Source organism: Eucalyptus grandis, chromosome 3, assembly GCF_016545825.1.
Source record: "Eucalyptus grandis isolate ANBG69807.140 chromosome 3, ASM1654582v1, whole genome shotgun sequence".
Lineage (NCBI taxonomy): Eukaryota > Viridiplantae > Streptophyta > Magnoliopsida > Myrtales > Myrtaceae > Eucalyptus > Eucalyptus grandis.
This window is the reverse complement of record NC_052614.1, coordinates 44,896,940-44,908,374: the sequence shown is the minus strand read 5'-3', so window position 1 is coordinate 44,908,374 and position 11,435 is coordinate 44,896,940. Positions and strand designations below refer to the sequence as shown.

General features: G+C 37.9%; 1 pseudogene; it reads left to right on the top strand.

The window, feature by feature from the left end:
* Nucleotides 1-7,295: 7,295 nt before the first annotated feature.
* Nucleotides 7,296-8,212, top strand: LOC104431519 (annotated as a pseudogene).
* Nucleotides 8,213-11,435: the final 3,223 nt, after the last annotated feature.

The following is an 11,435-nucleotide window of genomic DNA, read 5'->3' as shown; positions in this document are numbered from 1 at the left end:
CCCTCAAGTATTAGAAATTTTTAAAATTGACCCCGTGCATTTGAATCACATGTCAGAATTCTGGACTCGCGTGTCAGAGTGTGTCGGAAAGAGTTAACCACGTGTCGGATTTTTCGACACTTGTTGACCGCGTGTCGGACACGTGTCGGAGTGTCGGACACGACACGAAGGCTTCCGGAGAGTGTCCGTGCAACATAGGTTTTTATCTCAATCCTTAAGGCACAGACATACAAATGACTGCAAGCTCCAAATAGATAAAAAAAAAATCTAGCTTTACAGGAGGAACAACACCTGGATTTCCAATTACTAGAGCGCAACAGAAAGATGCAAGAATTGCTCTGATGAGAAGGAGATGATTCATTCGCCTTTCGACCCTAGCAGGAGGTCGAAGAAGCAAGAAAAAAGCAGGAGCAGAGTATAAATCTCCAATGTTTTCATACTCTCGCGCTACGTGCGAGAAAGAAATGAGGTGGGACACTGGTTATGTAAGAGTTTTCCTAATGTGGACTAAGTTAATTAATATTATAATTTACTGTTTTTACGGTTACTGTAAAACAGGGTTGGTCTAAAGTGAGATAGAAGGTTTCTTAATTAGTCTAATATGGGCTGGCTAGTGTGGGCCGAGTTGAGCCTGGCCCGTAATGAGGGGGACTGGCTGGAAACTTTATAAATAGTGCTCAAGTCTCTCATCTAACTCTAATTTTCACATGTATCCTCACCTAATGGGCGTTTACCTAACGCTACACGTGAGGGGGCCCACCTCATTGAGCCAGTGATACGGAGGGCAATAGAGGAGAATGACTTGTGCGTGGAACATTGTGTTTCCGCTTCCGGTTCAAGAACAATAGATCCCAAAACAGGTGCGTTAATATTTCTACTCGATTATGCATGTTCTTATTCTAGTTATAGAGATCTTGGGATTACGCAATTTGCATCCAACATGTGGTATCGTAGCAACCATAACCCTAGAACTTGCACGCATAAAGTTTTTACCATAATTTGTGATTTTTGAGATTTTTTGTTCAATAAAAATAAAATTAAATCATAAATTTGGATTTGGCTCGATGAGACGAGCAAGACGGTTGGCGGCGCGTCGCCGGAGGAGGCCACATGGGCCTCCACGCGCCGCCTGGGCGTCGAACGCGCGCCGCACGTGAGCTTGACGCGCCGCGCACTCAGGCGGCACGTGTGGGCGCGTGGAGCCTCTGTTCGGCACGTGGATGGTGGCGTTAGGCTCGTATGATCATCCTCTACATCGTGGTGTATTTATTTTACATGTTTGATATTTTATGGATGTGAAAATACATACGGAACCCTAAACACGTGTATTTTTAGTGTATTTTTGCGTATTTTTCTTATATTTTCTGTGATTTTGGAAATATAAGTGTTGGGTTACAGGTATGTTATCACATAAAAATTATAATGGTGTGATTCATTAATAAAATTAAACTTTATTGTGAACTAAAACTAGCTTAATGAGATATAACCATTATGGAATAGTAATTGAGCTATGTATTGAGCTAATGAGAAACAGAAAAGGTTATGAAACTTTTGTTGCTCAAGCATACTCCTTGACACACTGGTAATCTTTGAATGATAGACGTTTTTAAGAACTTGTGACCAAACTGATTGTACTGATTAACATATCTACTGTATGTGGGTAATGCATGTCAATTAAGTTACTGCATATTGTACATGAACTCATCTGGTCACTTGTTAATGTCTATCAAGTTGAATATTTTTTTTTTATAGTTAATGAGTATGACAACATTTACGCAGAGTAATAGTATCTACTGTTAAATTTTAGATATTTGGTTATCTGGTTTGACTCAATTAATAGGCAACTGGTTGATTACAATGATAATTTGTTACTTAAAAATTGGCTAATAAATTAGTTGTTGGCCTTGAAATTATTTTTTTTGCCTTATGAACTTATGTGTGATAATGGATTAGCTGTCAAGCTTGTCAATTTGGTGTACCATATATTACTATTGATGTTAATTTGTGATAGATATTTTAGATCAACATTTTTTTTATGTTGTTCTGGTAATATGTAATCGGGGTGCATAAGTGATGTTTTATTTTCTATTATGAGAAGTTTTTTGTGTTACTGTGATCAATGATCTCATTGGAATCTGTCTTTCAGGTTTGCTATATATATATATGATTAATTTTTATTAATGAATAAAGTAATGTAATTAGCATGATATGTGATTTTGGTGATATGCTGCCCCTATTACTAAAGTTAAAATCACATATATATGGTGTATGTGAGGAGTAAAGTTTATATCCCTGGTATGAGAGAATTTTAATGATTCAATTGAGTAGTGATTGTCAAAGTGGCACGCTTGATTGGGTTTGAGAAATTTCGGTCTAGTATGATGATTGGGATGTCTCCTAATCTAATGCGTAGTTATACTCCCAAAGGAGGTGATTGTGTATTAGTTCATGGAGGGATACATGATAGTGTGGTGGATGAGTGACTGATTCTAGTGATTCATATGCCCAAAGGTGATGAATTCACGAAGAATTGGAATATATTCTTATAACCGCTATCATGTGGGAGTGTACAACTGCATGTCATATATTCTGCCCAAAGGTGATTATATGATTATGCGTGTAACTCTCTGGATGTGTACTTGTACGTCAAGTTACACGGTACTCACATAATACTAATTATATATATTGCTTGGTTTTCAGTCACATTTTATGTAATTAATAACTTCATTATTATTGAGATTTTTACTGCTTCAAATTTTAAGTTGTAGACATATAATTTGTTGCTTGAGAAAAGAGCAATTGAATTTGCTTACTATCCATGAAGCGTTCCATTTTGGAATACTTGAAAAGAGGTTTGCCTGCGGACTGCACTGCTATAAGATAATGGAAGTCTTAGTTGTTTGAAATTATGTCTTGTCTGATATTGAAATTAGGACATATCTTGTGTTTAAGTCCTAATGGCATATACATCATATATGATTAAAATGTTGTTTCCGAAAGTTTTCTATTTAAGGAAAATAACCGAGATAAAGAATAAAACAATTACAATTAGTTTTAAAAGGTTGTCAGGTTTAACAGTGGCCGTAAGTGTTTTGGCAAGTATGACAATGAGAAATAACTTAAAGGGTCATTTGTCAAATACTTGGTAGATTCTGAGGTGGCAATTTAATTACTATACCTGAAAATTCTGACAAAAAGATTTGGCCGAAAGGCATAAATGTATCATATTGAACATGGTGATGAGTATGATTAGTAAGACTAATTAATTTTTTTTTGTGGGTTGATATTATTAAAGCAATTTTTTCGCATACAAAATGTATCTCTTATCAAAGTTGTTTCATAAACTTCTTTTGAGTTATAAATTGGATATAAATTACTTGAATCGTATGAAATTTAAAGGTGTCATGCAAAAGTGAGGTTATCTAATCCAATATTAAGTACGTTGGAATTCAAACCCACTCGGAATTATATTGTATTTTATCTAGATTGTTAAAAGGGTATTGATTTTATGACCCTAAAGAAGGTACGAGAATTATGGAATCACATATTCTAAAGTTTCTAAAGATTGACGTAATTGTAGAGAATAGTTACTATTAGACTATTAAAGATAATAGTCTGATGGAGGTTACTATGTTTTTGTCTTTACCTATACAGATAATTATGAAATATCTTGTATCATAGATTAAACTTATTGAGGTTCAAGGTACTATTCTTGATATAGTTTATAATGAAATCTCTTAAACCTCTCAAGTGCAGAATGAAGTGGTTGCAGCTTTATTAAGGAGATTTGTTAGGGAAAGACGATAAGTTATATCATCATACTATATAGTCTATTTGTGAGAGCATGATTACAATATCCACTACATGGTTGTTTTAGCAATTTATATAAATATCGTTTATTGTTCTCAATTAAGTATATGATTAGATGCCATAAAAGGCGGTATATAATCTATGAAACATCATAGTGTTTGGAAACTAACTTACTTGCCTAAAGATCATAAGTTCATTAGTTGCAAATTGGCGTACAAAACTAAAAGAATTTCAAAGAAAGATTGTGGAATTTAAAGCTAATTTGGTAACTAAAGTTTTCACTCTGAAAGAGGGATGTATTGTTTATAGTGAATAAATAATTATTTCTTTAAATATTCTTTTAGAGTGAACGTTGCATTAATAATTTATTTTGATATAAAGTTACGCTAAATAGATACATAATCTATATTGTGTAATTGGAGAATTTTGCAACAAATGTTTTAAGTAAACTTGTGTTTAGATTGAAAAGTCTTATTTATAGTCTTAAACAAGTTTCCATACAATATTATTAAAGTTTCATAGTGTTGTTATTTTGTTCAATTTGGAACAAAGTAATTCAATATACTGCAAGGTCAGTGGGAAGAAATTTATTTTTTCTCATACTTTATGTACATAATATTTTGCTAACAAGTTGTGATCTTGAGACATCTTATATCTTTTGTACTAAGGTCTATAAGGATTGTTTTTGCCATATTATATTAGATTTTCTCGGAGGACATTTGCTGATTGTATATTGGAAATATTCAATATACATTATTGCAAGCCAGGAATTGCTCTTGTTGTTAAGGTTGATGGACTAAATCTATCACATTGTCCTTATTTAGATATTGGAAAATCTAATTAAAGGGCGTACCTTGTGTCAATGCACTTAAAAGTATAATGTATGCTCGAATTTGCACTAGACTAAATGTTGTCTTTGTGACGGCACTTCTAGGCAGATATCGCTTAAATCCAGGATATGATCACTGGGTTGCTATCAAGAAGGTTTTAAGGTACTTAAAGAAAACAAGAGATTATATACTAATTTACAGACATGTTTAATTCTTGCAGTTAGTAGGGTATTTAGATGTAAACTTTGCTGGCTATTCTGATGACATGCAATCAATAATGGAATATATATTTATGTTAGCAGTAAGTGCAGTAAACAAAGTTCTATGTCATCTTCTACTATGTAAGCAGTATTAGTAACATTCTTTTAGGCTCCAGAATCTCATGAAGAAGTTAATCATTTTAATTTTATGGATAGACCCATACGGTTGTATTGAGATAACAAATTTGTAGTATTATTTATTTACTATATAGGTCTAAAGGGGTCTAAATATATGGTGGTTAAAATTTTTGACCAAAAGCAAACGGTACAGAAATGTGACGTTTTAATATAATATATTTTCACAGATAATGTGATTGGAGATCCACTAACTAAAGGCCTACGTTCGTATGTATTTGAGTAACATATCGTTAGCATAGGCCTAGGAGCATCATGAGATGTTGTTTTTTAGTTGGAGCTATTTTGGCTTTATTCTGAGAAAAGTTTCATTTGTGTTCATTACACTTTGTAACGGTTTGATATGTATCAACTTTTGCATTAAATAAAATATTTTTGAATGTATTGTTATTATGTTGAATACATATTGATAAAGTCTCAAGGGATTATATAAACCTTGAGTGAAGGCTAGGGGCATCCGGACATCTGGTTATTATCCTTGTGCATATGTCTTATGATACATAAAGAAATGTTAACCATAAGGACAAGGCATATGTGGGTTCATTGGAATCATAAAACATTCTCTAGTGGCACAAGTTTTTGTGACACCTAAGGTAAGAGAATGGTGATTGACAAATATGATCTCTCTATAAGAGATGTTATCCATTTGCCACACTACTATATTGAATCCATATCAATAAAGTTGAAAGCATTCTTGACCATGGAAGGCTCTGTGTGTATACATGCAGTTACCGCTATGATTCGGTGTCTAAGACTTTATGGGATAAGATCGACTATTAAGAATTATCTTTGGACCAAATGTGCACACGTACAGTACGATTTCAATTAATATAGTCCAAGTTGGAGAATGTAAGGGTTTTCCTAATGTAGACTAAATTAATTGATATTGTAATTTACTGTTTTTACGGTTACCGTAAAATAGGGTTGGTCTAAAGTGAGATATAATGTTTCTTAATTAGTCTAATATGGGCTGGTTAGTGTGGGCCGAGTTGAGCCTGGCCCGTAATGAGGGGGACTGGCTGGAAACTTTATAAATAATGCTCAAGTCTCTCATCTAACCCTAATTCTCACATGTATCCTCACTTAAGGGGCGTTTACCTAACGCTACACGTGAGGGGGGCCACCTTATTGAGCCAGTGATATGGAGGGCAATAGAGGAGAATGACTTGCGCGTGAAATATTGTGTTTCCGCTTCCGCTTCAAGAACAATGGATCTCAAAACAAGTGCGCTAATATTTTTACTTAAGTATGCATGTTCTTGTTTTAGTTATGGAGATCTTGGGATTACGCAATTTGCGTCCAATATGTCGGTCTTGCCGTTCCCACATTTGAATCTTGAAGAAGCAAAAGACTCGGTGGTTGTGGGCTTTGATGGATTTCACGTCCCGCTTTCATAAAGTCTTCGGATCTTTTCGCTATACGAAAAAGGGCAAGTCGAAGAAGTAGTCTCCCATTCAAATGGCGGACTCGGGAAAAGGAAGAAAGAAGAATATTGAGTGAGCGAGTTGTGAAGCACCGAGATGTTCAGATCCAACCTCATCCGTGGACGCACTCACCGGTAAAGTGGGAACGGCAGTGGCGCGCACAAGCCCATGCGAAACTTTTATCTTTTGGACAAAACTGCTCTGTTCCGGTCGTCGGGAAAACTCTTAGACGTTGAGCCATCTTTTGAGAAAATTTTTGTCCCCATTTGAAATCTTTCCCGTTAGAAAGGAAATAGATAGAAAAGAGAAAGAGGTATAACCCAAGCTCTTCATTGTCTTCATGGTCGCCCTTGCCACTCGGGCTTCACTGCAACTCAGCCTCCGTCTCTGACAAGCGTGCGCATGCGCTGGAGGCTCAGGGTGAGCCATCGCCTCCTCCTTCGTCCTTCCTTCTTAGTTAAGGCTTAATTGTCCTTCTTTTCAGCTTGCCTTAGCTTACGGATCTTCAATTCTTCTGCTGACGCGGTATTCTCAAGACCAGGGTTTCGGTTTTCTTCTTGCCTTTCTGGGCATTTTTTTTTTTTTTGGGTGGGGGGGGCAGGGGTGATGCTATTCTGCTATCGATTGTCAGTGAATTAGATTTTCTCCTTGCACATATTCAACTTTTTTTGCTAATCCAACAGTCATAGCTTGCTTGCTTCACAGCACCCACTTTCCCAAATTTTACCAACCTGTGCTCAATAGCTTTTCCCAGCCTCTCGCCTCGTGCATTCGAAGTTTTGATTTTTTCTCATATTGGCTCGTCGGGTCGGCTGTTAATTTGTAGCAGGCGGAATATGGACGTTGACGTGGATCATTACAGTGTTCTAGGTTTACCTTCCGGAGAAGAAGGGGCCCAACTCTCCGAGAAAGAGATCTCAAAGGCTTACAGGGCTAAAGCTTTGGAACTGCATCAGACAAGAGGCCAGATGTTCTAAATCAGCACCCGAATTCTAAAAGCTCAAGGCGTCCTACGAGATTCTGAAGGACGAGAAGGCCTGGAAGCTGTTTGATGATCTTCTGAGGGTCAAGCGCGAGCAGCTCCTTCGGCGATCGCAGCAAGATTCAAAGCGGAGGAAAATGGTGTCGGATCTTGAAGAAAGAGAGCTAGTGGCATTTGCTCCTGACTCTGCTGCAAAAGCGAAAAGGGAAGAGGATAGAATCTTTAGGAAGCTTAGAGAAGAGATGGAAAGGATTCAAGCTAATGCGAACAAAGGTGCTCCTCCGGGTTCGTGACAGAATGCTAGTGAGGGGAATGATAGGAAAAGCAGCGGTGCGGTTGGTCTGGACAAGAAGAAGGTTCTCAAAGTTTCCTGGGAGATGAGTGGCGCTGACTATACCGTAGAGAGGTGGAAGGAGTTGTTTTCAGCATTTGGTGAGTTCGAAGATGTCGTCACAAGGAAGAAGAGAGGATCTGCATTTGTCGTGATGGCATCTAAAGATGCTGCTGTATGTCATTCTATCGTCTCCCTTCAGTTAGTATGACTTTGCTATTTTGGCAATGCCCCAATGATGAATGTCACTTTTTTAGGTTGCTGCCACAAGAACCGTGTGTGGAGATCTTTCAAATCCTCTGTTAGTTGTCCCTCTTCAGCCAGTTGTAGCAACAGAGTTCCCAAGCTTCAACAAGCCTGTGGAGAACGATCTCCGTAATGATCTTGTCAGGGGTGGGTATTAAGATTGTGAGGACTCTGCGATGAAGAAACTCCAAAAGGCACGCACCTTTTCTTCAACTTTCCTTTGATAGTTGGGCGGTCTTCTAGCACTCAAAACAAAATTTAGCTATACGAAAATTTTGAGGATGCTCTACTTTTCCTTTAAACAGAAAAAATAGGCTTTCTACATTTGCATCGTCCAAAAAACGATTTTTATCAGTTGTAGCAAAGAAGGAACTTCGTAGAAGTCAAAATATGAAGAAATAGATATGCCTAGATACTTTATTATATGGATAAGTGATCTAATTGATAAAGTACCGTAAGATCAATTAGTGAGGTTTTGGGCCGATACAATAAGAAACATGATTATTGCTTTTTAATTGGCTGTTTTTGAATTAATTGCTAAACCTATATGAGGATTTTTCTTCCAATCACTGTTCCTTTGCAGTAAGTATCTTTTCTTCTTATTGAGAGAACTTAGGAAAGTGAATTTTATGCAGCACTCTCTGCAAGGTAATTGTTATGCTGGGGTAAGGCCATCCCTTCATCTTTAGATAGCGACATTAAGCGATCCATCGGGATTGTCCTGTGGTGTTACGAGTAATTTTAGGAATATCGACTCATCCTTTGAAAAAATTTCAAAGATTCCGGGATTTTTGCGGAAAATTGTCTGGACGTTACGGAAAAATTAGCGGAAATTCGTATGGGCCAAATTAAAAAAAAAAATTGAACTTTTAAGCCGAGCCTTTGAGTGTTGGGGACTTACATAAAATTGTCTGGGATTTTTCTTCCTCGAAATTGGATCTCAATTTGAGAAATTTCATGAAGAAATTGGAGTCAAAGTTTAAGGAAATTCGGAATTGGATTTTGGGGCAACAAAATTGACTTCAATTTAGTTATTTGGTGGGAAATTATTATTGGAAAGAAATAGGGGGACAATGCATTTAATTAAGAGGATGAAGCTTGAACTCTAGGGACATTTTAATCATTCCCTTGACCGATTAAACTCATCCCTTCCCTTTTTCTCTCTTGGATCGTCACTCTCACCCGACCCCCTTCAGTTCTGTTTCTTCTTTCCATTTCTAGCGTTCAGCACATCACCGAAGCAGCGCACGCCAGCGCAGCATCCCCCACCGAAAATCCTCTTGGCCGCGCGTCTTTCATCCAGTCAACAAGCCACCAAGACCCCCCCTTGGTTGACCGAGCAGCTCTGCTTCGTTGCCACGTCCCAGCCGTCTTCAGCTCGCGTCTTCTTGTTCGGTCTTCACGCCTGCAAGCTGCCGCCTCACGTCTACACGCCCACACGCCCAAGTCTTCATTCTGTTCGGTCCATTAGAGCGCCTCCACCCAGCAGCGACGTCTACTGCTTTCCACCGAGATCCCAGTCAACCACCAAGCAGCGAAGACCCTGCTGCAGCTCCACGCCACCTGGCCCAACGTCCACGTGCAGCTTCATCTTCGCTACTCCTTAGTCCGCGTCCCTCGCGGGAAGCAGCCCATTCCAGCAGTCTAACGAAATCGTCTCCTCCATCAAACGTGTCTTCAGCGCCGTGGATTCCAGCTGCACGAAGGCCTTCATCCAGCCTTTTGGGCCCGGTTCAGCAGCTGTTTTTGTTCAGCCCAAGTAAAGCCGAAGTCAGCCCAGCCCAGTTCGCTGCCTCCATTTCCAGCGAAGCCCACAGATCCAAAAGTTCAGCCCAGCATCTCCATCAAGTTTCAAGCCCACCTTTGGCTTTGAAGTCTAGCCCAAACCAAACACAAATCTCAATTTGGGTTGAGATTTGTTGGGCCAAGTTTAGGCCCGGCCCGAGTGTTTGCCGATGTCGCCGAAAATTTGGATTTCGGCCACCGTTTTGCCGTTGTCGGTGAACCGGTTTCCGTAATAAACCGGTGAGTTTATACTCTAAAATCTTTTTAGTAGGCTAATAACATTTAAGGGGTGTTTAGATTTATTTAATTAGAAATTATGTGGTTAATTAGATTAAATAAGAAATTTAATTATTTAATTGAGCACGTTAGGTGGTTAGCATGGTTTAGCTAAGGCCTAAATAAATTGTATTATTTTTCTAGAAGGGTTCGCGAATTTTCGAGTCGTATTGATATTTAATTTAATAATTTTGGCCTATGTTAGTATTTTTAGAAATTAAATTGAATTAATTAATTAATTTTCGAAATTATTTATTTATTAATTATTTTCCTGAAATTAGGCCGGGATAACCGGTGACCAAAATTTCGTCTTTGATTGCAATGGTGTGGTTAAATTTTGCAATTGAGCGATATTTATGCAAATTAGTCTTGATTGGATTTTCGGTATTTAATTCCAAAATTTGTGAAATATTGGTATTTTAATTGGAAAATATTAGGTGTTAGGTGTTGACACTGAAAGTGGTCTTTGAGTACCACATCAGCTTAGGTGAGCAATATAGATTTATGATAGCTTTGGGGAGCATTAACACCATTATAGATTTCTAGCAGCTTCGGTGAGCAATGGCAAGCAATAATGCTTTAGTAGCTTCGATGAGCACTTTAGATAGCAGCTTCGGTGAGCACATGTTATCTAGCAGCTTCGATGAGCATTATTTGATCTAGTAGCTTCGGTGAGCAAATTTTAGACATCAGCTCTAGAGAACAATGATATATGAGTATATCTATTTTAGCTTAGGCGAGCAGTGTTTGAATCGACATAATTTATGGATGACATTGATGACATGGAGTCAAATGAATTGACTAACTGATGATTGAATTGAATTAGACTAAATTGAATTGTTTAATCGAGTATATGCATTATACTAACGTGCACGAAGGATCTTAGGCAAAGGTAAGCCCTCTAACTCATGTTTGTACTTAGATAGCTTTTGGGGTGTATTTCCCTCTCAATCAGGGTATAGAGTATGGATTTGCTGAGACACTGTCTCACTGGTTATTGTATAATCATTTTCAAGGTCGTCGAGTGGAGGACATGGAGCTGAGAGGAGGTGATCGAAAGCATAGGTCAGTTAGGACTGCTTCTTTTTGGAAGGCTAGTCTTTTATAGTCTTTTGGCCATAGACTTTTGTACATGACTCAATGTGAATATGAAAGTATGTTTGTTTGTAAATCTGTTGTTTTGCTTTTTTATCCCAAGATGATTATTATTAGGGGATTTATTTTTGCTTCCGCATGTGCAATAAAATGAAAGGGTCCACGACTCGTCCTATGAAGTCGCAAAATTTTATCGATCAGAGAGGGATGGGTACGTGCTTAGGGGTTCGGGGTGTGACAGAGGTGACGTAAGAGAAGATC